Genomic DNA, 25159 nt, shown 5'->3' with positions numbered 1-25159 from the left:
AAGTGTGCTTTAGAGTGAAGGTATTGGTGAGGACAGCATGCAGGAATGCATTTCAACAAGGGAGATGACTTTGTAAGAATGAAAAAAAAGACACAGACAAAATTGCACACATATTAGAAAAAACTATCCGCAAAATGCCAATGAATGTGCACGAGGACTTTCTTTAAAAAATTGTGAACTTCTGAAAATGTGGAGAACTGAACTTTTGCAGAATATTTTATTATTTTTGTAGCAGGGTGTGGAGAACTGAATTTAAGATTGGAAAAATAAGGAACTGGGAGGAACCGAAATGAGGAAGTTCGCCTGCACTTATTCCCTGCACACTCAGATACTGAATTCAGCTGACAGCATGTTATTCCTTTGTCAGACGTTTGTCACCTTAAGATAGGTGTGTGTTACTTTCACTCAGCATCCAGTCTGAAGAAGACTTCTAGAGAACCTGCATGCTTGCTCGCAACTTGGGGATATTTCACCTGGTCTTTAATAAAGGGAGCTCTACCTGCAATTTAACGACACAGCCTAGCAGCCTACTAAAAGAGTAATTGCTTATTAATACTTGCCAGCAGTTAAGTGTGAATCTGGTTCTTTGTGTAAGCATCTTCAGTTACATCTATTCATTTTATTTATTAATTAAATTTCAATGCCGCCCCCTCACCCGAGGATCTATAGGGAGGCAAATATCTAATATAGGAGCAAACTTGAAGAGGGAGGCGTTCTATCTCTTGCCCCCCCTTCCCCTTCCTCGGACCCCCACCAGCAACTCTGCCACCACCACCCCACCCCACATTTGTCCAAGCGCACCCTTGTCTTAATTGGAAACGCAACAATTGTTTAAAAAATGGCATTGTCCCTGAAAAGATTTAGTGAGGGATGAAGAAATCTCTTGAACCAAAGGCCATAATCTGCTGCTCCAGTTCCCTTGGCTGGGTTGATTCCTGAGGAGCACCATTTCCCCTCTGGCAATCCTCCCCGGCAACTTACGTCCCACCTAGAAAATCTCCTGGGATCCCTATATTATTCCCTGCTTTTCTCTCCCCGCACCCACCCTTCCTCCATTCAGCCCGAACAGAAGAACAAGGGACCAGGTTCCAAAAGGGCAGGGAGACATCAGGAGCCAGAAAAAAAACGCTTGAGAATAAGGTCAGGGCCTGACTCCTTCTGCCAACAGTTACCGGGGAGGGGGCTGCGGCCCCCCTCAACAGTGTTCAAAGGCTTTAGTGGGCTTTGTTCAACTGTGTAGGGATTAGGCCGGGCGGTCTGAGAATTTGCCTTCTAATTAAAAAGGATAAAAGATAGAAGTAGCATTAGAACTAAAACACCGCAATGATACTTCACAAGGTTGAGCTCCTTCTCTCTCTCTCTCTCTCTCTCTCTCTCTCTCTCTCTCTTTCTCTCTCTCTTTTTTAAACACACGCACACAAAACCCTGTTAGTCACAAGACAATGTAAGAAGTCACCATCAGGCTTGCTTCATCCTTTTTTGTTTTCTGCTCAAATTTAAACAAGGGTGGGGGGAGAAAGAGAAAGAGAGAGAGAGAGAGAAGGGGAGGAAGGGAGAAAGCGGGGAAGGAAAAGTTTGGAAACTCTTCCCAGCTGTTCCTGTGTGAGGACAGAAGACTAATTGTATGGAAATGATCTGTTTACAGTGCGGGGTTTTTTTGTTCTTAAAACCTCTAGCGGGGTTAGGCGGGAGGGGGCATTCGCACCCCCAGACGCTGCATTTAACGGGACACACCTCAAAGGGAGACGGGACCCCATGAAAATGGGCTCACTATGAATTTAATTCGATTCGATTTACCTCCCTCTTAAATAATGCATTCTCTGCACTTCTGCTGTTTGAACAGGCGCCAGCTCTCATTAACATCTTTGCCCAAATTGTGTCTGTGCCATATGGAATATGGGCTACGAGGTTTGGATGAACTGTTGTTTCGGGATCCTCTGGTTAGCTGTGCACATTTTTTTGCCAGCAGGGGGGTGGGGTGGGGCAGAGAGAGAACCAGGAGATCTTGGGCTTGAAAAGATGAAGATCTGGCCTCAGTCCTCCCACTCGTTCATGTGACTGACCCCAACACCAGGCTGATAAGATGCCCGGCTGAATTCAAGGCAGACCTATATGACTTTATGTATGGATTTATTTGTCTTTTTTGGACCAGGAAACAGGCCTGAAGAAGACAAACAGAGATGGTCGTTGGAATGTGAGCAACTGACACATGAAAACTGTTTATTTGTATGTCGTTTTTTTCCCATGGTAAACAATGTTCAAGACAGCTCCCAACATAAGAAAGCTTACATTTTTCACTCATGGCAAAATTTAAATAAGCTAATGAGAACAACTCCAGTCATTGAAGAGACAATAAAATAAATCCATCTATGGATGATTCAGAATGAGGTCTAACAATAGAAATACAAGAATGTAGTCTGGATTAATGTCAGGTCCCCCAGGTTCCCAGCTTGATAACACAGTAAGTGTAGATAATAAAAAAGGAGGATTTATTGCAAAAACAAACAGATAGCTCCGGACGGCTCTAATGAAGCAGCATTACTCAAGATGACCCTTCTGAAGACTCCTTCCGGCCTCGCCAGCAGATATTGAACTTACAAACCTTACGTCTCTTGCTTTGCTTCCTATCTATCAGCCCTCCCATTCACTGGCTCTTAGGACTGAGTGGATCAGCTCCCACCTCTTCCTTTTCTGAGAGGCTGTCTCTGAGTTCGTTTGCTCCTGTTTGTGCTTCCTGCAAGCTTTGGCTGTGTTCTAGCCTGCTCTCAGCTACTACCTTATCTGCCGGCCCGTCAAGGTCAGGAAGAGCCGAAGTCTGCAGCTGCCAGCTCTCTCCTGCCTAACATCAAAGCCCCTGTTCTTGGCTGCTTTCTGCAGTTGGCTGCAAACCTTTGCTTTGAGCTGGCTCATTCCTGACAATTTACATCCAAAATAATGTATCCGCAAATCTTGACCCCCATCAACAGCCCCTAAAGAGTACCACACTCTGCTGTCCTCTAGACATCCTGAGGAGTAGAAGTCTGGAGTCAGACTTGTCCTTATCTTTCCAGGTCAGGTTCTGATAGTTTAGGCTTAGCAAGGAGCAGGTCTTGCAAGATGATAGTCTCTTCCCAATGCCATAGCTGTCAACTTACAGATTTGAAAATAAGGGACCAGCAGCCTTGAAAATAAGGGACCAGCAGCCAAAATAAGGGACCTGCAGCCTCACCTGTTCCAGGCACTCCAGTCTTCCTGTCCTCCTGCAGTCTGGTCAAACTCATGCTGGGTAGCTTCGAGAACACTGTCCAACCAACTTTGTAACCAGAGGTTCAACTGAATAGAATCTGAATCACATGCACCACAAGGCCTATGCAGCCTCAACTTAAGATGGCTCCCTGGCTTGGCTTTGCACTGCAAAGTTTGCAGCAGCACGTGCAACAAAATGGCGTCCAGCATTCAAAAAACCCCTCAGCTTGCATTAACTAGCCACACACAAGGCATGCAAGCTCCACCCCCCCCCAGTCGTTCTTAGACTTCTTATTGGGTGAGCAACACAGCCAAGCAACACAGTTGGAGCCTCCCTCCTCCCTGGCCGGCCGGCAGGGAGGGAGGGAGAGGAGCTGCTTCCTTTGAAATTTAAGGGACATCATTTAAGGGACATTTAAGGGACATCCATCAATAAGGGACAGCAGCGGGACATGGCGCTGGAATAAGGGACTGTCCCTTCAAATAAGGGACACTTGACAGCTATGCCCAATGCCCCCTTGGCTGTGGAACTGGGTCGCAGACTCCAAAACTCTATGCTGGAACTCTGTATAAGCCATTGGTGCTGTTGTCCCAAGTACTATGGTTAAGCCCTGTGGTGCAGTTCTTTTGTGGGGAGAGGGCAAGGAACCCCAGAGTTGGCACAGCAGCCTAGGGCACTGAATTTTCCAGCTTTCAAATTCCAAAAATGAGGGGGGCCAAAAAGTTGTAACGTAACTTGGGGATTCAAAAATATTTTGGTTAAATTAATAGGTTAGTTTTGCTTGGTAAGTAAAATGCGCGTAAAATTGCACAGAAATCATTACAAATGGCTTCCAAGTTCATGCAGTTATTATACATTAATATCATTATTTACTACTACTACTACTACTACTACTACTATTATTATTATTGTTATTATTATTATTATTTCGCATTACCTGACACTTTCAGAAGGTAGAATTAAAATCCTTTGGTTTTTCTGAAAGCAGTTTATGTGCTTATTTGTCAAACATAGACTTACCAAGCTAAATGTTGCCCAGGCGCAAAAATAACAGCAGATTTAAATCCTTCATACCCAAAAACTTATTTTTAAGACCCTTAAGTGAAGAAATTTCACCCCCTAAAATGACACACCCTACTACGGCATCCCAAGGGCTGTCAGAGCAACCCTTGACCCCTGGTAGCTGTCCAGAATTTCATGGGCAAAGTGATGGAGAACATCAAGATAGCTGAGGAACTTCTCTAACACATAGAAATCTGGAGTTTGGTTCATATATTCTCCAACAGCCCCTGAAGATTGGACTTCCTTACACCTCCCTTTGCCCAGAAAAGGAGACCAAGGGCAGGGGAACTTTGTGCACCGCATGACTTTTCCTCATGAGGAACATCTGTTATCTGTTTTGAATAATTTCTTTTATGTAGGACAGATGGGAAATCGGAAGTCCTTCTTATCTTTCTCTTTCTTCTTCTTTCTCCCCCTCTTTCTGTTCTTTCCTTCTTTTGATTTCTTCTTTTTCTTTTTCTTCTTCTCCTCCTCCTTCTCCTCCTCTCTCTCTTTGTTTTGTTTTCATTGGTGTCGTCTGCCCTGGGGTCCAAGGATCACACACACATGAAGGTGATGGATGGTTGGTGAAGGACCCTGAGAGAGAGGCAGAGAATGGAAGATCTCCATGGGTGAGAGGCTGGGAGAAGAAAGGAGAGGTCCCAAGTGAGAGATGGGAGGGCCCATCTCTTTATGTGCATGACAAGGGTGAAGAGCAGGCTTCCTCAACCTTGGCCCTCCAGATGTTTCGAGACTACAATTCCCATCATCCCTGACCACTGGTCCTGCTAGCTAGGGATCATGGGAGTTGTAGGCCAAAAACATCTGGAGGGCCAAGTTTGAGGAAGCCTAGTGAAGAGGTACTTTTGAGTGAGGACTCTGCCTTTTCTTTTCCTTTTCCTGTTTTTGTTTAGTTTCTTCTGTTCTATTGAGCACTCACACTTTACATTGTGGGTGCCCTTTGCAGGATCGCACGAGCCACTTTGGACCTCAAGGAAGTTACCGGTTGTATGGGCTGGCCTGCCTCTCAGTGTTATTCATTGGGGGTTCACACCCAGCCTCCGTTAGTCAATTTACACTGCTGGGAGGTGGGGCCAGTCCCATAAGTAGGGGGTGGAGCCAGCAGCAGCCAGGCAATCAGCTCAGGAACTTCACCCACCCACCCAACCTTCCCTTTGTTTAATGTTTCTTGTTTGCAGGTTAACCTTTTTTCTTCCTGTTTAGCAGATGCTGCTACGGTCTTTTGACTGGTTGCTGTTGAAGAACCAGGAAGAAATTTTCCTGCATTGGCAGGTTTTGTCTTCCCCGTAGCAATTCATCACAACTTTGGCGGTTTAAGGCCTTGGGCGGAATCCTTTCGTCTTTTCTTCCCTAAAATGGGGGGGGGGATGAAGTGATGACTCAACCCCCCCTTCAGTGGCGATTCCAGGGTCCCCTCTTAAAGGGGTTGTAATATGGGTGTCATTGGCCATACACTGAAAGGTTGTCAGTGAAATACCCTGTGTGGGGGGATATGGGGTGGGCTGCCTGCAAACACATGCGTCTTGCAGATCACCCCCATATACCATTTACCCTGAGGAGCCTCAGTTCCCCCAGCTGAGGGGCTGGGAGGGATACACGCCCAATGCCTAAGCCAAGGTGTTCCTACATTTCAAAGTTTAATAAAGTTGTGGCCAAATTTTAATTCCATAACACGTTGTCACGAGTCATTATTCCTTTCTGGTGGTCCCTGGGGGCTAGGGCGGTCGCTGCCTGGTCACACAATGTATTATGGGAAAGCTTTAATGAAATATTATGGGGAATGAAAGGAACAGCATCCTGCTCTCACAGTAGCCAAGTAGATGCTTCAGTTGGAGACCCTTAAGGAGAACATGCGGGTGGTGATGTGGGTTAAACCACAGAGCCTAGGACTTGCTGATCAGAAAGTCGGTGGTTCGAATCCCCACGACGGGGTGAGCTCCTGTTGCTCAGTCCCTGCTCCTGCCAACCTAGCAGTTCGAAAGCACGTCAAAGTGCAAGTAGATAAATAGGTACCACTCCGGCGGGAAGGTAAGTGGCGTTTCCGTGCGCTGCTGTGGTTCGCCAGAAGCGGCTTAGTCATGCTGGCCACATGACCCGGAAGCTGTACGCCGGCTCCCTCGGGCCAATAAAGCGAGATGAGCGCCACAACCCTAGAGTCGTCCACGACTGGACCTAATGGTCAGGGGTACCTTTACCTTTACCTTTAAGGAGAACATGAGCACAACAAGGTTCGTTTAGCAGCCTCTTTTAACATTGAGTAATTCTCTGAGTTTCAGTTGATTAACTGATTGCATTTGAATTAAGTTGGTTAATTGAATTATGTGCATTATGTTTTATGACTGCATTTGAATTTAGCGGATCAGATGAATTCTCTGTCACGGTTGATTAATTGATTGCACGTGACTATAGTTGATTAACTGAATTTGCATTTTTTTAATAAAAAAAACTAAACTAAAACAAAGGCACTTATCTTCTTTGCTTTTAGGTGATGTACACAATTGTCACAGCAGACATCGACCTAGAAAAGAAAGAAGGGGCAAATGCTGCTTTTGAAATGGATCAGGCTGTCAGCAGCTTTTATAAATACTTGCAAAAAATAATAATAGTTAAGTAAAAATATCGTAGCCTATTAATCTAGACATTTAATCAATTAATAAAGTGAATATTGCCATGGATGTCCATAGAAATTTCTTTTCTTTTGAGGGGGAATAAAACCCAGAAAGAGGAGAAGGATTAGTTTCTCTCACACACAAACAAAAAATGAGAAGAATGGGTCTGTACATTTTTGCCTCGTATCTCAGGTTCTAATAACTTTCTCTTTTTAAAAACTGAAAAGCTAGGACTCTGGGGATTATGGTTCATCCGGGTGGAGGGGGGAGAGAACTGCCCCCATTGCGGATGTTCATGAGCCCTACTTGCTATTAATGGATGCTATTGCTTTTTTATCACCACTTACAAGCTCCAAGCTTGTAATCCATTTCCCCGCTTTTTTTTAGTTTAAAGATGGGTTGTGTCTGCAAAGAGTGAGGAAATCAACCTTCTGTGGATGCCTGCAAAGCTGTTTCCGTGTCCGCCCCCCCCCCCCGTGTGTTTTATGTATTTATTTATAAATGTCACTTACATCCTTCTCTTCCTCCGAAACCTTGCAAAGTGGTCCAAGCAACATCTTCCCATCCAAGCAGCCGACAGAGCCAGCCCTGTTTAGCCGCGTCGTAGTTCTGAAGGTGATGCATGCAGACTCCAGCAAATTAGCAGCGGAACAACAGGATGGGAGGGAAGGAACCTGAGGAAGAAGGGGGGGAAAGGAAAAACTGACCCGACCAGCTTCGTCACATAACGTGAGACGTGTGGGAATGAAAAGGCCATTCCTTTTGCACTCGCATGTGCAACCAGAGCTACACTGGAAGCTCGGAGGGCTGTGGCACAACCCTCCCACCTTGGCCCCTCAAAGTGCAATTTCGATAATGCTGTCAGCCACTCATGGAGAAGTGTTCACCTCCAGGTCCTTCTTCAGAAAAGGTGGCTTGGGCTTATTGCCAAGAGCATGGGTAGGCAAACCAAGGCCTGAGGGCTGGATCCGGCTCAATCGCCTTCTAAATCCAGCCCGCGGACAGTCCGGGAATCAGTGTGTTTTTACATGAGTAGAATGTGTGCTTTTATTTAAAATGCATCTCTGGGTTATTTGTGGGGCATAGGAATTTTTTCATATATATTTTTCTAAAATATAGTCCGGCCCCCACAAGGTCTGAGGGACAGTAGACTGGCCACCTGTGAAAATGTTTGCTGACCCCTGGCCAAGAGAAGAAGAAGAAGAAGAAGAAGAAGAAGAAGAAGAAGAAGAAGAAGAAGAAGAAGAAGAAGAAGAAGAAGAGTAGTAGTAGTAGTAGTAGTTTGGATTTGATATCCCACTTTATCACTACGCGAAGGAGTCTCAAAGCAGCTAACATTCTCCTTTCCCTTCCTCTCCCACCACAAACACTCTGTGAGGTGAGTGGGGCTGAGAGACTTCAGAGAAGTGTGAGTAGCCCAAGGTCACCCAGCAGCTGCAGGTGGAGGAGCGGGGAATCGAACCCGGTTCCCCAGATTACGAGTCCACCGCTCTTAACCACTACACCACACTGGCTGGAATTGTGAGGCCAAAACAAACACCTTATTCAGGGAGCAGGCAGGTCACAACTGCCTCTTCTTGACAAGGTTGGTCTCAATGGACATGTACCCTCCAACATTCCTCAGATGGAAATAGGGACATAGTATAAATGCAATAAATAAATATATAAAGAGAGAGCATCTGAAATTAGGGCATTTCTTGGCTGCTGCTAATTTCAGGTAGGAGTCAACTGCGCGCCAGCAAATTAAAGATGTGCAATTAGAGCTGGTTGGGTGTTCTGTCCAAGAAAGGTCTTCTCTGAAAGATCAGGAAAGAGATGAGGAAATGCGCAGGGAAACAGTTGGTGCTTGCTCTGATGCAACATCATCTCTTCTCCACACAAACAAATCAGAGCGGATGCTGCTTTAAATAGCCAACATCCTCTAAGCTCCCTGCAAGCAAATCAGGGTGAGTGATGAATAATCAGGCTGCCTTTTTATTGCCTGGGGAAATAAAACGCTATTTGCCGAGTGTCGAAAGGATAATAATGAGTCACCGAGAAAGGCAGACAGGAGACAACTTTGCAAACGGTGAGGTGCCACCCCCGAAAAGGCCCTCTGCCCCGTTGCCACCCAGGATACTTTAGAAAGTGGCAACATTTATGGGAGCGTGTCAGATAGTCAGTGGTGCGGTTAGGTAATTTTAGATGCCAGACCTAGGCCACATTCACACCACACATTTAAAGCACTTTAAACAGTCATGTCTTCCCCCAAATGATTTGGGGAGCTATAAGTTGTGAAGGGATACATTTAAATCAAAGCTAAAACCCTAACAAATGTACACTTGTGACAATGACCCAGTCACCCAGCTGAGAAAGCCTGTTTGGCGGGGGGGAATGTTTTCAGTTGCTTCCCTGGGGTGCAGATAGTGGGCATCTGTTGTATTTCTTGAGGAATGATATTCCACAGAATAGGGGCCACCCCAAAGAGAGCCCTGCTCCAAGTTACTTTCTGGTATCTTTCGAATTTGCAGAAGAAGCTCTCCCTCAGACAGCACTCACCTACGGCATGGGCAGAGTGTTACATTCTGCTAGTAGTTCGCCCCTCCAAGCAATGTAGCCAACACATTCTGCACCAACAGCGGCCTACGGACCATCTGTAAGGGGTACATAGCCTTATATTCTCCTTTAATGAATCTTACAAACATTACACTAATATGCATCTCCTATTTTTATTGTTTTATGTGCATTCCTTCTTATAGTTTTGGAACTTTGACCATCCACGTTTGTGTTTGCGTGATTACTTCCACACATACACACAGGTGAGTGATAGGATAGCAAAGCGGCCTTTGAGGATACGCAGAAGTTTGCCATCCCCCAAATAAATCCCTGCTGCTTATCGGAGTTATTGAGAGATAATATGATCGCCGTAACACTTGTCCGGCAAATGGAAATCCTTGAAAGGCTTGTGTGTAATGTTTTCATTCTCCCCCTTCCCCTGTTCCCCCTTCTCTCTTTTTTTTTGGCCTTCAGAATATCATCTTGAAAACACACCAGCCCTCAAACAGATTCCTTTGTCTGTTCGCCAGGTTGGAGTCTTTCCACTGGCTCTGAATCGAAGGCACCTTGGTCTGATTTTGAACGCTGCCATCTCTCAGGATGGCAAGCAGAGATGGAACGTCGGCTCTGTGCCTTAACCTAACCCCGGATTTCTCCTTGGCAAAGGGATGCCAGGATTGCCAAATGACTTGGGGGAACAGGGGGTGGTGTAGGGGAATCAAGGATGGTGCTTTAGTGATACGGGCAACCGTCTCCCAGCGATTGAGTTGGGAAGGGCGCAAGTCTCCCCGTTCCTTTCGAGTCTCCAATTTGGGCAACGACCAAGGTCACGAGTTCAACAGTCAGGGCTTTATCCTCTCCGCCAAGCCCTTGCTAGAGTGCTTGGCTTTGATCTGAAGAATGAGACTCAGCTCCCTCTGAACTTGAGTCCAAGATGGTGACGGGCAAAGTCTTGGCTTTCACTCCGCCTTGGCTGGCCTGACTGGAGGTTAGATGAAATACTTGTCTGACCCAGACAACAACAACAAAAAAAGCCCAGTCCTTGCCAGTTGTGTTAATAAAAAATGGGAGGGGGAGATCAGAGACATTATCACCAGTAGCACTGCCATACATACACAATGTCTTCATTTCCACTTTAAACAGAGTCACCCCTTTGAACACACAGTTGCCTTGGACCGACCCTGCTTCAGTTAAAGTCAAGATCAAATTTTTCACGTTGGCTTCCAGTGTGTGTGGCGGGGGGTGGGGGGGAACAGGGACTCAAACCACACACTTTCTTTGGAAACAACTCACTTGACTAGTTAGCACATGTGGGCCTTTTATTCCAATGAACGAGGCTCCTGGCTCGCACATAAGAGAACCCTGGCATGCCGTAAGAAAGTAAGGAGAGCTCTGCTGCAGGATCAGGCCAAAGAACCATCGAGCCCAGTATCCTGAGCTCACAGCAGCCAAGCTGAATCAGGATAGGACTAAGCCAGAGATAACACCACAACATCCATCAACCTCTGATGGGTGATTTAGAAGGAATGGGTCTGCCCATGTGTGCCAGTATCCATTCTCAGCAGAGTTACATCTCAACTCAGCTCCTTCCTTGGAAGTGTCTTCAAGGTTGAAGGTACACACAGTTGTCAATAAACACTCACTGATGCCATAAAGATTCAGTCAAGTGTAGAGGTTTACTTGACAGGCATAAAAGCATATTGGTAGCCAATATACACAGTCGTACCTTGGTTTTCGAACAGCTCAGTTCTCGAACGTTTTGGCTCCCGAACACCACAAACCCGGAAGTGACTGTTCTGGTTTGTGAACTATTTTTGGAAGCCGAACGTCCGATGGGGCTTCCGATTGCCTGCATTAGCTTCCTGCAGCCAATCAGAAGGCACGCTTTGGTTTCTGAATGTTTTGGAAGTCGAACAGACTTCCGGAATGGATTCCGTTCGGCTTTCAAGGTATGACTGTACAGACGTTCACCCCTGTCATGGTCAAGGCATGCTTAGAATCCAGCAGAAGTCCAAGACACTCTCTCTCTCGCTGCTTCTCTCACTGCAAGAGACTCACAACAAGTTAGAACAAGTTGCACTGAACCATTGTTAGCCGTACTTCCTGTCATACTGCGCGTATCCGAAGAACAGTTCCCACAGAAAGCTTCCTTGCATAGACAAAGAAACTCAGCCTCCTGCTACTTCTTGAAACTTCTCACACACAGAGAGAATATCCAACTTTGCCTGTCTACCCTCCAACATTCCTCAGATGACAGTAGGGACAATCCATTCTACATCAATGTCCCCTCCCCTGGGTCAACTATTTACATGCACTACCAATGGATATGGGGAAAGGGTGGGGCTGGCTGAGTTGCCCCCATGGCTGTTATCAAGAGGCGTATGTAGCAATACCATGCCGGCAAATGCGGGAGCCTTAGAATACCAAAACTGTGAGGCTTCCATCAGCCCACCTTGAGAGTCAGAAGAGGCACCTACGTCAGATGTTTGCAAGGCAGCAATGTGGTCTCTATGGTTGGTGGCTATGACTGCAGAAGGGCCTTGCCCCTTCCCCACGGGTCCCACTGTGCCACCATGAGGGGCTGGGACGCCGACGCCACCTCCTCTTCCCCACTTGCAGAATTTGGGAAGACATCGTGAGAAGTCAGGATGGCTTAAGGGTTTTCATGATCCTGCTCTGGAGGGTAGGACTCGAAACCATGGCTTCAAGTTACAAGAAAGGATATTCTGACTAAACATCAGGGAAAACTTTCTGACAGGAAGAACTGTTCGTCTGTGGAACGATCTCCCTCAGGAGGTGGTGGACTCTCCTTCCTTAGAGGTTTTTAAGAAGAGGTTGGATGGTCATCTGTCATGGATGTACGTTTCCGAGCACAATTCAAAGTGTTGGTGCTAACCTTTAAAGCCCTAAATGGTCTCAGTCCAGTATACCTGAAGGAGCGACTCCAACCCCATCATTCTGCCTGGACACTGAGGTCCAGCTCCGAGGGCCTTCTGGCGGTTCCCTCACTGCGAGAAGCCAAGTTACAGGGAACAAGACAGAGGGCCTTCTCAGTGGTGGCGCCCGCCCTGGGGAATGCCCTCCCATCAGAAGTCAAAGAGAAGAAGACTTTTAGAAGACACCTGAAGGCAGCCCTGTTTAGAGAAGCTTTTAATGTTTGGTGCATTACTGTGTTTTAATATTTTCTTGGAAGCCACCCAGAGTGGCTGGGGAAGCCCAGCCAGATGGGCGGGGTATAAATAAATGATGATGATGATGATGATGATGCTCTGATGGTGTTTCCTGCTTGGCAGGGGGTTGGACTCGATGGCCCTTGTGGTCTCTTCCAACTCTATGATTCTATGATTCTATTCTATGCGATTCCTGCATTGAAAGCGGTTGGACTTTATGACTCTTGGAGTCATCAACAAGCTTGCTCCATCTTCCATGGGACATCCCTTGAGAAATTTGAAGATGACTATCATATCTCCTCTCTGTCTCCTCTTTCCCAGGCTAAACATACCCAGCTCCTTCAACCACTCCTCATCCATCTGGGAGTCCAACAGTTATCTCAGTTGGTTAGAGCAGGATGCTGAGAATGCCAGGGTCGTGGGTTTGATCCCCGTACAGACCACCTGCATATTCCTGCCTTGCAGAGGGTTGGACTAGACGACCCTTGGGGTCCCTTCTACGATTCTGTGATCTGAAGGGCCCACAGCGTAGCCACCCCTGGGGTGATCCTGGGTTAGAGCCGGCAAGCTTTGGCCTCCCCTTCTTTGGAACGGTTGCAAAGATCAAGCTGTTCACCTGGCATACAAACAAGGTATTAAAAGCAATTCTGGGTGTTTATTGCTGGCGTGGAAACTCTCCATGGTGATGATCAGAAGGGATGGCATAGTAACCAGAGCTCTGTGCTACAGGAGAGCGAGAGAAAGCGTTATCGCAAAGAAAGGCCTGGGGAGGTGCAGATAAGCAAGAACATAGACCGCTCAGTCCCATTAAAGTTTGTCATGCACCAAATGTTTGTGGCAGGGGGGGGGGGACAACTGAAGTAGAACAAGGGGATTTCTGGACGGCCTTAACTTCAAGGATGTAAAATGAAGTTGAAAGGAATTTGCTCCCCTTACCTTTCCCCCCCACCCCCCAAAAATAATAATAATCCAAATTTCATCTGTATTTCTGAAAAGAATGTTTTTATTCACTTTTTCAAATAACCGTAACATGATGATACAGCCCAGAGCAAACCAACAGAAAACAAACAAACCAAAATTGGGGCAGAGATTCCAGGAAAAGGGATAACAACCTGGGACATTGTAGGAGTGAGGACCTGACTTTAGATGCACACATACATTGGTTGAAGATGCCAGAGATCAGCTAAGCAAGTCTTTTGATATCCTTCTGGGCATCTTGGTGGTCTTTGATCTAAGGCATGTGTAGTGGGTGGCGCTGTGGGTTAAACCACAGAGCCTAGGACTTGCCAATCAGAAAGTCGGCGGTTCGAATCCCAGCGACGGGGTGACCTCCCGTTGCTTGGTCCCTGCTCCTGCCACCCTAGCAGTTCGAAAGCACGTCAAAGTGCAAGTAGATAAATAGGTACCGCTCCAGCGGGAAGGTTAGCGGTGTTTCTGTGCGCTGCTCTGGTTCGCCAGAAGTGGCTTAGTCATGCTGGCCACATGACCCGGAAGCTGTACGCCGGCTCCCTCAGCCAATAAAGAGAGATGAGCGCCGCAACCCCAGAGGCGGTCACGACTGGACCTAATGGTCAGGGGTCACTTTACCTTTACCTTTATGGGTAGGCAAACTAAGGCCTGGGGGCCGGATCCAGCCCAATCACCTTCTCAATCTGGCCCGCGAACGGTCCAGGAATCAGCGTGTTTTCACATGTGTAGAATGTGTCCTTTTATTTAAAACGCATCTCTGGGTGATTTGTGGGGCCTGCCTGGTGTTTTTACATGAGTAGAATGTGTGTGTTTACTTAAAATGCATCTCTGGGTTATTTGTGGGGCCATAGGAATTCGTTCTTTTTTCTTTCTTTCTTTTCAAAATATAGTTCGGCCCCCACGCAAGGTCTGAGGGACAGTGGACCGGCCCCTTGCTCAAAACATTTGCTGACCTCTGATCTACAAAATTAACTAACACAACAGAACTGTACCAAACTTTGTAAACCGAGCGATATGCACTGGACTCGTCAATTTCTCCACCAGGGCTTAAGAATATAAGATGAAACTGCTGGATCAGGGCCCATCTAGTCTAGCATCTGACAATATTCCATACCCTGTTGAGTCATGCAGTCAATGAAAGACCATCAAATACTTGGCTATCTCTTTGAAGGTGAAATATTCTGCAAATATTCTCTGGATGTGTGGATAATATTAGATCTTTAGCACTTGCATTTGACAGCCGCAGATTTCATGGTAGCTCCCAGGCTGCTGCTGCTGCAGTGGACGTATGACAGTATCAGATCAATGACTTGCAGTAGGATTGCCTGGATTTTAGATGACCTTCATTCATCCATTCATTTAGCCAATCGAGAGAGCAGAAATTCACATTTTGAGAACTGCTTCTGACTCCAAAATGCAAATGCTGGATTTTGAGGCTAGCTTTCAACAACAAAAATATAGCTTGCAAAATCTGAAATGTCATAAAGTGGCTGGGGCAACCCTGCCAGATGGGCGGGGTATTAATTATTATTATTATTATTATTATTATTATTATTATTATTATTACAGTGGTACCTTGGGTTACAGACGCTTCAGGTTACAGATGCTTCAGGTTACAGACTCCGCTAACCCAGAAATAGTACCTCGGGTTAATAACCTTGCTTCAGGATGAGAACAGAAATCGCGCGGCGGCAGCTGCAGGAGGCCCCATTGGCTAAAGTGGTACCTCAGGTTAAGAACAGTTTCAGGTTAAGAACGGACCTCCAGAACGAATTAAGTTCTTAACCCACTTTACTATTACTATTATTATACCACTTCTAAGAGGGTTCACCTGCATCTTCACCACCCCAGTTCTTCAGCAAATCTTGATTCTGTCTGGGCTGTCATTGGGCCCAAACTACGGTACATGTTAGATTTAAATTGCATGTCTTTCACCAAAGAATTCTGGAAACTGTAGTTTGTTCTGGGTTCTGGGAACTGTAGCTCTGTGAGAGGTAAACTACATTTCCCAGGCTTCTTTTGGGGATGCAGTGTGCTTTAAATGTATGGTGTAGATGCAACTATAACAACAAAAGCATCCAAAGGACATCAGGTTGGGGAAAGCCAGTGTGGTGTAGTGGTTAGAGGGTTGGACTATGACCTGGGAGACCAGGGTTTGAATCTGCACTCAGCCTTGAATCTCACAAGGATGACCTTGGGCCAGGCCTAGCCTACCTCACAGGGTAGTTGTGAAGATAAAATGTGGAGGAAGAGAACCATATGCACCATCTTGAGGAGAAAGGGGTATATTGATGTTGTGGTTGGCATTTCTCTGTCTCAAGAGGCAATGAAATGGACTTGCAAGAGGCACCACCCAACCATCTTAGGGATTCCACTCTGGATTTGTGTAGGGTTTACTCCTGAGCTTCTTCTTCTCTCGAAGGTGTCCCACAAGACAGTGGAGGTTCAGGATCAGACTTTTCCTTCTCCTAGATGGGCTCCTAGATGGAGAGCCAGTGTGGCGTAGTGGTTAAGAGCGGTGGGCTCGTAATCTGGTGAACCGGGTTCGATTCCCCGCTCCTCCACATGCAGCTGCTGGGTGACCTTGGGCCAGTCACACTTCTTTGAAGTCTCTCAGCCCCACTCACCTCACGGAGTGTTTGTTGTGGGGGAGGAAGGGAAAGGAGAATGTTAGCCGCTTTGAGACTCCTTAGGGTAGTGATAAAGCAGGATATCAAATCCAAACTCTTCCTCTTCTTCTCCCTTCCCAGGTAGAAGAGCCCCACCTGCCCCTCTATAGATATAATAAATCATAAATAAATGAAGTCTTCTCTCTCGCACCCACAAATTTCGCTACAGGCCTATGAACGGTTCTCAGCTAGACTTGTTTTGGCCCTTCATGGATCTCTGTTACTTATTTTATCGCCCCGTTTGTACAAATAACAATATCAAGAGACAATGTCACCGTGGGCAACTCACCTTCCAACACAGTGCTCTTGGCTACTGCAAATAACCCTCCCCGTCGTCGGTTAAGATCAAGTTGTCTCTGTGTTTCTCCGCGCAGCTGTCTGAAACAAACATGAAGGGGAAAACACTCTTTGGCACACTGAAACCATGAAATGCATGCAAAGAAAAAACAACAACAACAACCGAGGACTTAATTAAAATTGCCTTTTCAAATTATGCTGCTGGAAGAGGGCAAAGTAACCGCATCCCGAATTGTTCCAACACTGCTGGAGCCCAGCGAAAACTCCATTCATCCTATGTATGGGATGCTACAACATCAAAGGGGAACATTTAGCCCCCTCCCCAACGCACACACCAGAAAAAAGAAAAAGGCATTTCTTGTCTTTTTGTGCTGTGTAAATCATCTCCAGCATTGGACTCATTGTCTCCTCTCCCTACATCTGAAGCCTCCTGCGGGAAAGTAGCAGCGAATTGAATCTGAGCATGTAAATCAGGTGGCAGGGGGAAAGGGGGGGATTGGTCCTGCAGCTGGTGATGTCATGGTGGTGACATCATCCACAGGACCTATGGACCATGGAGTAGTGATGGTCTACTGAACTGGAGAGGGAGATGACCAAAAAACAATGAAGCCGTGGGCTTAAGCCAGGGCCGGGGAGATGAAGCAACATGAACCTGCCTGATGAGAATTAGTGCCCCTCCAGACTAGGGATGGGGAGAATTTGATTCTGCTTGCATTTTGCAGTGAAGTTACGAAATCCGAACTGTGTTTGGAAGGTTGAGGTGCTTCCACCATAAAATGTGGAACTTTTACTCTCGGTCTAGAAGATGCACCCGTTGGGTCCCTTCTGGCTTTCTGCCCTTTCCAGCGCTGATATCCTCCTGCTGCTACCAATCTGGTATTTACCACCAACATATGACGGTAGAATAAGCCCTTGAAAAGGCTGGGCGAGGGGGGAGACCCACCCAGAGTGTAAATTCTCTTTTTCAGAAGGGATTGGTGTGTGTGTGTTTTTTTCACCCCCTGAAATAAATCTCCCAGAGCTTTCCAGCCTAGAGAAAGCTTAAAGACAGTCAATGGAGAACAGGGAGAGAAAATGACAAAACATTATGACAGGGGACACTGTAAAACAGACATTGTGGAAATCAGCCGAGAGCAGAACAGGTTTGATGTCAGTCACCGTGTGGGAGTTCATGTCAAGAATAAGATTATTTTCTTTCTAAAGGAAACGCCATTGTAACAGCTCAACCGAGATGGAGAAATCCCTCATCACGCTCCTGACTCAGAAATCTCAAATTCACGCGGAGGTTTTCAGATGGAAAAGGGTACGTCTAAGCGCAGTCCTGGAACCTGTCTAAAAACAGCAAGGGCGAGCCTGAAACCCATGACGTGGAGAGCACCTCTGAGCATGCACAGAGGGCCGTTGCCTTCGCTGCTGGATTTGTCATGTCTAAGCCGAAGCAACGTTGCAGTTGCCTCCCCTTCGCCTGACCCCTTTCTCTGATACTCGCTCTGCCATTACAGTGGTACCTCGGGTTAAGTACTTAATTCGTTCCGGAGGTCCGTACTTAACCTGAAACTGTTCTTAACCTAAAGCACCACTTTAGCTGATGGGGCCTCCTGCTGCCGCCGCGCCGCCAGAGCACAATTTCTGTTCTCATCCTGAAGCAAAGTTCTTAACCCGGATTAGCGGAGTCTGTAACCTGAAGTGTCTGTAACCTGAAGTGTATGTAACCCGAGGTACCACTGTACTCATTTAGAATTAGAAAAATTCCCTAAGTTATGTGATGGACAGGAACAAGAAAAGAGAAGACAAGGTGACGTGACAAGGAGTTTATAAAATAATGCAAGGCCCAGAGAAAGAGGATGGGGGGAGTTTTTCTCTCTTTCTCCTAATGCTAGAAGTCATGGGCGTCCAGGGAAGCTGAATGTTGGACGATTCAGGCCAGATCAAAGAAAGTACTTCTTTGTGCATCATGTAGTTAAACTATGGAACTCACTTCCACTGGAGGTAGCAATGTTCACCAACCTGGTTGGCTTTCAAAGTGTTGGTTTTCAGGCTTCCCACAGGTATCTGATTGGCCTCTGTGAAAACAGGATGCTGGACTGGATGAGCCATGGGCCTGATCCGGCAGCAGGTTCTTCTCATGTTCTTATGGCAAATTGGGGAGTCCGTGCCCCTGTGGGGCAGACAACTTCTCCCCCCCCCCACCAAAACAATTTCAAAGGAAGGAAATGCATGTTACAGTCACAGTACAGTCACTTCCTGGGATAATTTATCTATATCTATCATCTATCTATCTATCTATCTATCTATCTATCTATCTATCTAATCTCCTGGCTGGCCAAAGAGCTGCTCTAAGGAGCTGCAAACAAAGGAAGCAGGCAGCCTTCAGAGCATCTTCTAAGTGCAGAAAGGTGCTTCCCTCACTGTGAGAAGTGAAGTTACAGGGAACCAGGCAGAGGGCCTTCTCAGTAGTGGCACCCTCCCAGTTGAATGCCCTCCCATCAGATGTCAAGGAGATAGAGAATTACAAAACTTTTAGAAGACATTTGAAGGCTGCCCTGTATCAGGAGGTTTTTAATGTTTGGTGTTTTTAGTATGTTTTTAGATATGCTGTAAGCCACCCAGAGTGGCTGGGGATACCCAGCCAGATGGGAGGGATATAAATAATAAAATTATTATTATTATTATTTGTTGTTGTTGTACTTTAGCTGGACTTCCGTTCGACGCAACAAAGCAATTATACTCTTAGGGAAGAGCTGAAACTTAGGATCACTTAACCCAGATTTATTATGCCTTATCTGCTGAGAGACCCTGAGTATGCACTCTTATTTTATCAATTTACATTAATAACACATCACTGAGCTGCAGGATTTCAGCAAAAAGGAGAGGAAAGGAAAACCAGCAAGACCACACAAGGCTGAAGCCTGCCTGCCCCGGCCTCTTTAACCCTAAAATGCAATGTTTCTATGATTTTAATTGACCTCCCAAGTTGCATTAAGGAATTCAAATAAGCCTCCCTTGCTCCCCCGCCTTCGTCTACATACCAATAAATGGAATGCAACCCAGGCAAAAACAAAACACCCGTATTTTTTGTGGTGTGTTCTATTGCATGTAAGGGATTTCCTTCGGAAAGAGAGACACTCTCCAGATAGGAGCTGCGTTAGGTCGCAAGCCTTGCAGTTAAAATAGTGGAGTGAGTTGGCAATCCAGATTCAGTGCTACAGCTGTATCTGTGTGCCCGTTTGCAATGGCAGGGTTAGTACTAATAACAATGTTCATAATAATAATTTGGGGGGGTTTTGTGTCCCACTCGTCTGACTGGGTTGCCGCAGCCACTCCAACAGAATATAAAAGAGCACAACAAAACATCAAACATCAAAAGCTTCCTTGTCCAGGGCTGCCTCCAGATGTCTTTTAAAGGTTGTGTATTTATTTGTCTCCTTGACATGGGGAGGGTGCCACTACCAAAAAGGCCCTCTGCCTGCTTCTCTGTAACTTCACTTCTTGCAATGAGGGAACCGCCAGAAGGCCCTCAGAGCTGGACCTTGGGGTCTGGGGTTGAACGATAGGGGTGGAGACGCCTTAAATGGGGTTTCCCATTGAGACATCTGCTTGGCCACTGTGGATGCTGCTTGGCCACAGGGTGCTGGATTACATGGGCCACCTTTGGCCTGATCCAGCAGCCAGGATGTTCTTGTGTTCATTAAGTTATATTGGACAACGTAAGTAAGATCAATTTCTGGACACTGCAAAGAGGCAGCCGCTAAACATGTACCTCTGCTTCCCCTCATCTCAATGGTATCTCCATTGTTGTTGTTTAGTCGTTCAGTCATGTCCGACTCTTCATGACCCCATGGACCAGAGCACGCCAGGCACTCCTGTCTTCCACTGCCTCCCGCAGTTTGGTCAAACTCATGCTGGTAGCTTCGAGAACACTGTCCCACCATCTCGTCCTCTGTCGTCCCCTTCTCCAATAGCCTCTTTTATTTCTCCCACATAAACAACAGCTGCCATTTGGTGATGCTGGAGAAGACTCTTGAGAGTCCCATGGACTGCAAGAAGATCAAGCCTATCCATTCTGAAGGAAATCAGCCCTGAGTGCTCACTGGAAGGACAGATCCTGAAGCTGAGGCTCCAAGACTTTGGCCACCTCATGAGAAGAGAAGACTCCCTGGAAAAGACCCTGATGTTGGGAAAGATGGAGGGCACAAGGAGAAGGGGACGACAGAGGACAAGATGGTTGGACAGTGTTCTCGAAGCTACCAGCATGAGTTTGACCAAACTGCGGGAGGCAGTGGAAGACAGGAGTGCCTGGCGTGCTCTGGTCCAGGGGGTCACGAAGAGTCGGACACGACTAAATGACTAAACAACGACAATGTTATGCTACTGAAGTGAGAGCAAGACTTGCCCTCAGTCCCCGATATTAAGGGTCTATCCATATCTCAGTTTAACACAGATTGTGAACTTACTGGGCCTCCTTTAATTCTGCCTCATCTGTGCAGAATTTTTCTCCCAACTATTTCCTTCCCAGATTTTCTCCTCTCTAAATCTGAAAGTTCCCTATACTTCCCCCCCCCAATAATTTTTTATTGTTTTTCCTTTAAATACAGGAACAATGTATAATTACAGTAACTTGTCCAGTGGTTTCATCAGTGCCGTATTAAACCTGTGGAGGCCCCTGGGCAGTCGAAATCTCAGTTGGGCCCTCACAAACGATCTCCTAGTGCATTTTTGTTTTTACCAACCAACAGGATCAAGATCAAATCAATATTATTTTGTCGTGGGGCCCCGGTGTCTACTCTGCCCATTTGGTAATCCAGCACTGAGTTTATTTGTGCATTAGCAATTTAACTAGCCTCTCCACAGAGACTCTTGTGTTGAGGGTGGAATAAAAGTGTCTTCTGTCTCATTTATAAAGCAAAAGGACGGGAGCCCACATCTCACCCAAAGTGTCTATCCTTGAAGTACCTTTAATTACTCTTCTGTGGCAAGTAAGGCGTTTGGAGAGAGCCACATTCCAAATGTTATTTAACAAGATTTCAATACTTTGGAAATCCAAAAAGGAGAGCTACATCGGTTGCATAGAAAACTTCCAGATTAAGGAGCAGAAATTGGGGGACAACATCAATTGGAGGAAAATGTTCCATGGATGAGAGGGAACCAAAAGAGACACAAATGATCCACGTTCAGCCAAGGTCCCTAGATGGTCCCTCAGTGATCTCATCCCTGTTGTCAGGGATCTAGTTGTTGGGGTGCACTGTGTCCCTAACACAAGCCGCCTTGCTCCACGGGGTGGAGTGTACAAACGGTCTGTCCGCAGCACCCTATAGCTGACCGCTAGTAAACACTGAACGGACCGTGCCGAATGGTAATCCTCTTTGAGCCATTTATTTCAACAAGGAAAAACTGAAGCCTGCGCTTTCATCTCTCTCCTGCTGAAACCAAAGAGGTTTAATTAAAAGTGCTCAACTTGGTCCAGGCCAGGCTCTTGGTAAATAAGCTGCCATATTTAGCAGCCTTCCCCCAACCTCATGCCATCCATATCTTGTCGAGACTACAGTTCCCATCCTCCTCCTGGCCATCAGCTTTGCCGGTGGGGGCTGATGGGAGTTGTTGTCTGACAACAAGCCTCTGCTGTTAAAAGCAACTGCGGGCCCCTGCGGCTGCCACTGACCTTTCTCGCAATGTTGTCGGGGCATCACTGTTACCTGTTTATTCATTACGATACAATACGATACGATGATACGATACGATACGATACGATACGATAATCTTTATTGCCATTGTCCCATACAGAACAACAAAATCGAAAAAAATCTACACCAGACATTCAAAAACCAGCAATCCTGCTATCCCAGCTATCCCAGCTATCCCAGCCTGGCTAGCCCCCCAAAAAACTCTGATAAAAAGGTAAAGGTATTAGGTCCAGCCGTGGCCGACTCTGGGGTTGCGGCACTCATCTCGCTTTATTGGCCGAGGGAGCCAGCATACAGCTTCCGGGTCATGTGGCCAGCATGACTAAGCCGCTTCTGGCGAACCAGAGCAGCGCACGGAAACACCGTTTACCTTCCTGCCAGAGCGGTACCTATTTATCTACTTGCACTTTGATGTGCTTTCGAACTGCTAGGTTGGCAGGAGCAGGAACCGAGCAACGGGAGCTCACCCCGTCACGGGGATTCGAACCGCTGACCTTCTGATCGACAAGCCCTAGGCTCTGTGGTTTAACCCACAGCACCACCCACGTCAAAAACTCTGATACCCCATAATTAAATACAATATACTCCCACAGAGACTACCTTACACTGCGTTTAAAACCAAAATCACATTTGGATAGAAACTGTTTCTCAGGCGGCTAGTCCTAGTCTTTATAACCCTGTACCTTCTTCCAGAAGGCAGAAGCTGAAAGAGATCATTTCCGGGGTGCGCACTATTCTGCGCTATCTCTGCAGCTTTCTTATGGCACCTGGAAGCGTAGATTTGATCCAAGGTGGGAAGAGCGCACCCAATTATTCTCTCCGCATTTATATCCTGCCTCTTCCTCCAAGGCGCTTGAGGCCTAACCTACCTCACAGGGTTGTTGTGGGGAATAAATGAGGAAGGGGAGAACCGTGCGTGCCACCCCCACCTCCATGTAGCAAAAATAATAATAATAATAATATCTTTATTGTCATTGCCCCCTCTCAGGGACAACGAAATTACTTGCCTGTGCAGAGGCCACCGGGGAGAAAACACAGCCTGATCTATATGGCATTTCAGGGCATTACAGAACACCCTGTATAGAGGCTTGCTTATTCCAGTGCCACTGGAAAACCAGTCTGAAGGAAGATCTGGTGACAAGGCATCACAGGGCCCCAATGTCATTCTGGAGCCTGGTGGCAACAGCGTCAGACCCTCCAAGCATCCCTATTTTCCAGGGACGTCCCTGATTTAGAGAAGCCGTCCCGGATTCCGATTTGATCCCACTTTTCCTTAGGACGTCCCTATTTTCATCGGAGGAATGTTGGGGGGTTTGTAGCGAACGAATTCTCTGTTAGGCATAGCACCAATATGTTATCCCGCAACTTTGCAAAGAAGGAAAAGTGGGGGGAGGGCAGGACCCCTCCCCTCTCTCTGCCTTTCAGTCTCCGGACTACGCAAAGTCCTCCTGAGGCTATTCCAGTTTCTGGCAGACCCCATCCGACCTCTGCATTCCACCCGGCATCCATCACATGCCGCTGAAGTTTTGGCATGTTTGCAAATTGCATGGAGCGAGGCCCTTCCAGACCAAGGCCTCTGTCGCGGATTCCGAACCATCCCTGCCAAGCAAGCTTCGCCTCTTTTCTCTCTCTCTCCAGCCCCCCTTCCCCCTTTGCAACTCCCTACTTCATCTTTTTCATTGAGTTCTGCGTGGCGACCAACACATTCTTTAGCCCAGGCTGTAGTAGGCATGGAAACTGCTTCCTAGCTGCAAGCTGACTTAAAAAAAAGAAAAGGGGAAAAAAACCACACAACTGTGTTTCACACCCATCACCACCTCCTTCCTCCAGGGGCCCCCTCCTCACCCCACCTTCCAGTCCCCCCCCCCGCAGCAATTTAAAATGCACCCAGTGTATCTTGTTTGGTGCATGGGCGAGGGATGCCTGCGACAAATTGCCCAGACACAACCAAGTTGCAATAGCCATTGCATTCAGAGACTCTCTGAATTCCTGGGCCGGGGGGTTCTGATAGCTGCGACTCTGCGACTCTGAGCTGTTCTCAAAACAGTTGCTGTGTTGACTTTGTCTAATTGCAGGGGAGGGGCTTTGGGGGGTGGTGGTGGGCAGTCTTAAAACCCCAGCAGGGTGGCTGGGAACACCACACAGAGCTGAACAATCTGACTGACAAAGCACTTGCTTGGTGGGGTGGTTTAAAAAAACAAAAAAACAAAACCAGCCAAATCCTCATTTTCCCTCCCTCCTTCCCCTGGCCAAAAAAAAAAAAAAAGTAAGGAAAATCAAGGCTGCATAACTTTATCCCATGTTGAATTTTCAAATAACTAAGTGCCAACTTGTCTGTCAAAATTAATAGGGCATTGCTTCTTCATATAGGAGTGTGGGGAGGAGAAGGAGGGGGGGTGCTGGTTTCTCGCCCGTCTTATTCATTTATTCATTGCTAACCAATATGATGTGGCTGCTAAATTTTATTTAGGGAAAGAGCGATAGGATGCTAATGTTTGGATTTCAAAGGAGCAGCTACTCAAGCAGTACTAAGAGAGAGAGAGAGAGAGAACCGGGGGGTGGGGTGGGGAGGGCGCCTCTTGCTCCAGAGGACGAAAAAAATGCAGAGCAATCTCAAAATGAGGCTGGTTTCCCCCCCAAAAGCACTGGGTTTTATCCCATCACACATGCACACCCATCTGTAGGATGTTCCACCCACCCACTCAGAATATTTCTAAACCAATCCACAGTCTAGTTGATCAAAATGGATGGTTTTAAATGTTGCATCCAATGGAGTCGCAGGCCTGGGTGTCCAGGCCATTTTATTACAACTGAGCCATGAATCGGGCTCTTCCTTTCAAGCATTGATTAATCTGCAGCGTTTTTGTGGGGTGATATAGATCATCAGCTGCATCGATCATTAAATAGACCTGATGGCAATTATTGCTTCCTAATATTGACT

At 46.7% G+C, this 25159-nt stretch overlaps 1 long non-coding RNA gene across 1 annotated transcript; it reads right to left on the bottom strand.

The window, feature by feature from the left end:
• Window positions 1-15620: 15620 nt before the first annotated feature.
• Window positions 15621-18785, bottom strand: LOC310766642. The gene is made up of 3 exons (XR_014550290.1): window positions 18516-18785; window positions 17651-17869; window positions 15621-16618 (listed from the first exon to the last, which is right to left on the bottom strand). It is a non-coding gene; the product is annotated as an uncharacterized lncRNA (long non-coding RNA).
• Between the last annotated feature and the right edge of the window lie 6374 nt (window positions 18786-25159).

The sequence above is a fragment of the Podarcis filfolensis genome, assembly GCF_964270895.1.
Source record: "Podarcis filfolensis genome assembly, chromosome: 1".
In the NCBI taxonomy this organism is placed as follows: Eukaryota; Metazoa; Chordata; class Lepidosauria; order Squamata; family Lacertidae; genus Podarcis; species Podarcis filfolensis.
Note: the sequence above shows the minus strand (reverse complement) of the source record. Positions and strands in the feature narration are given on the sequence as shown.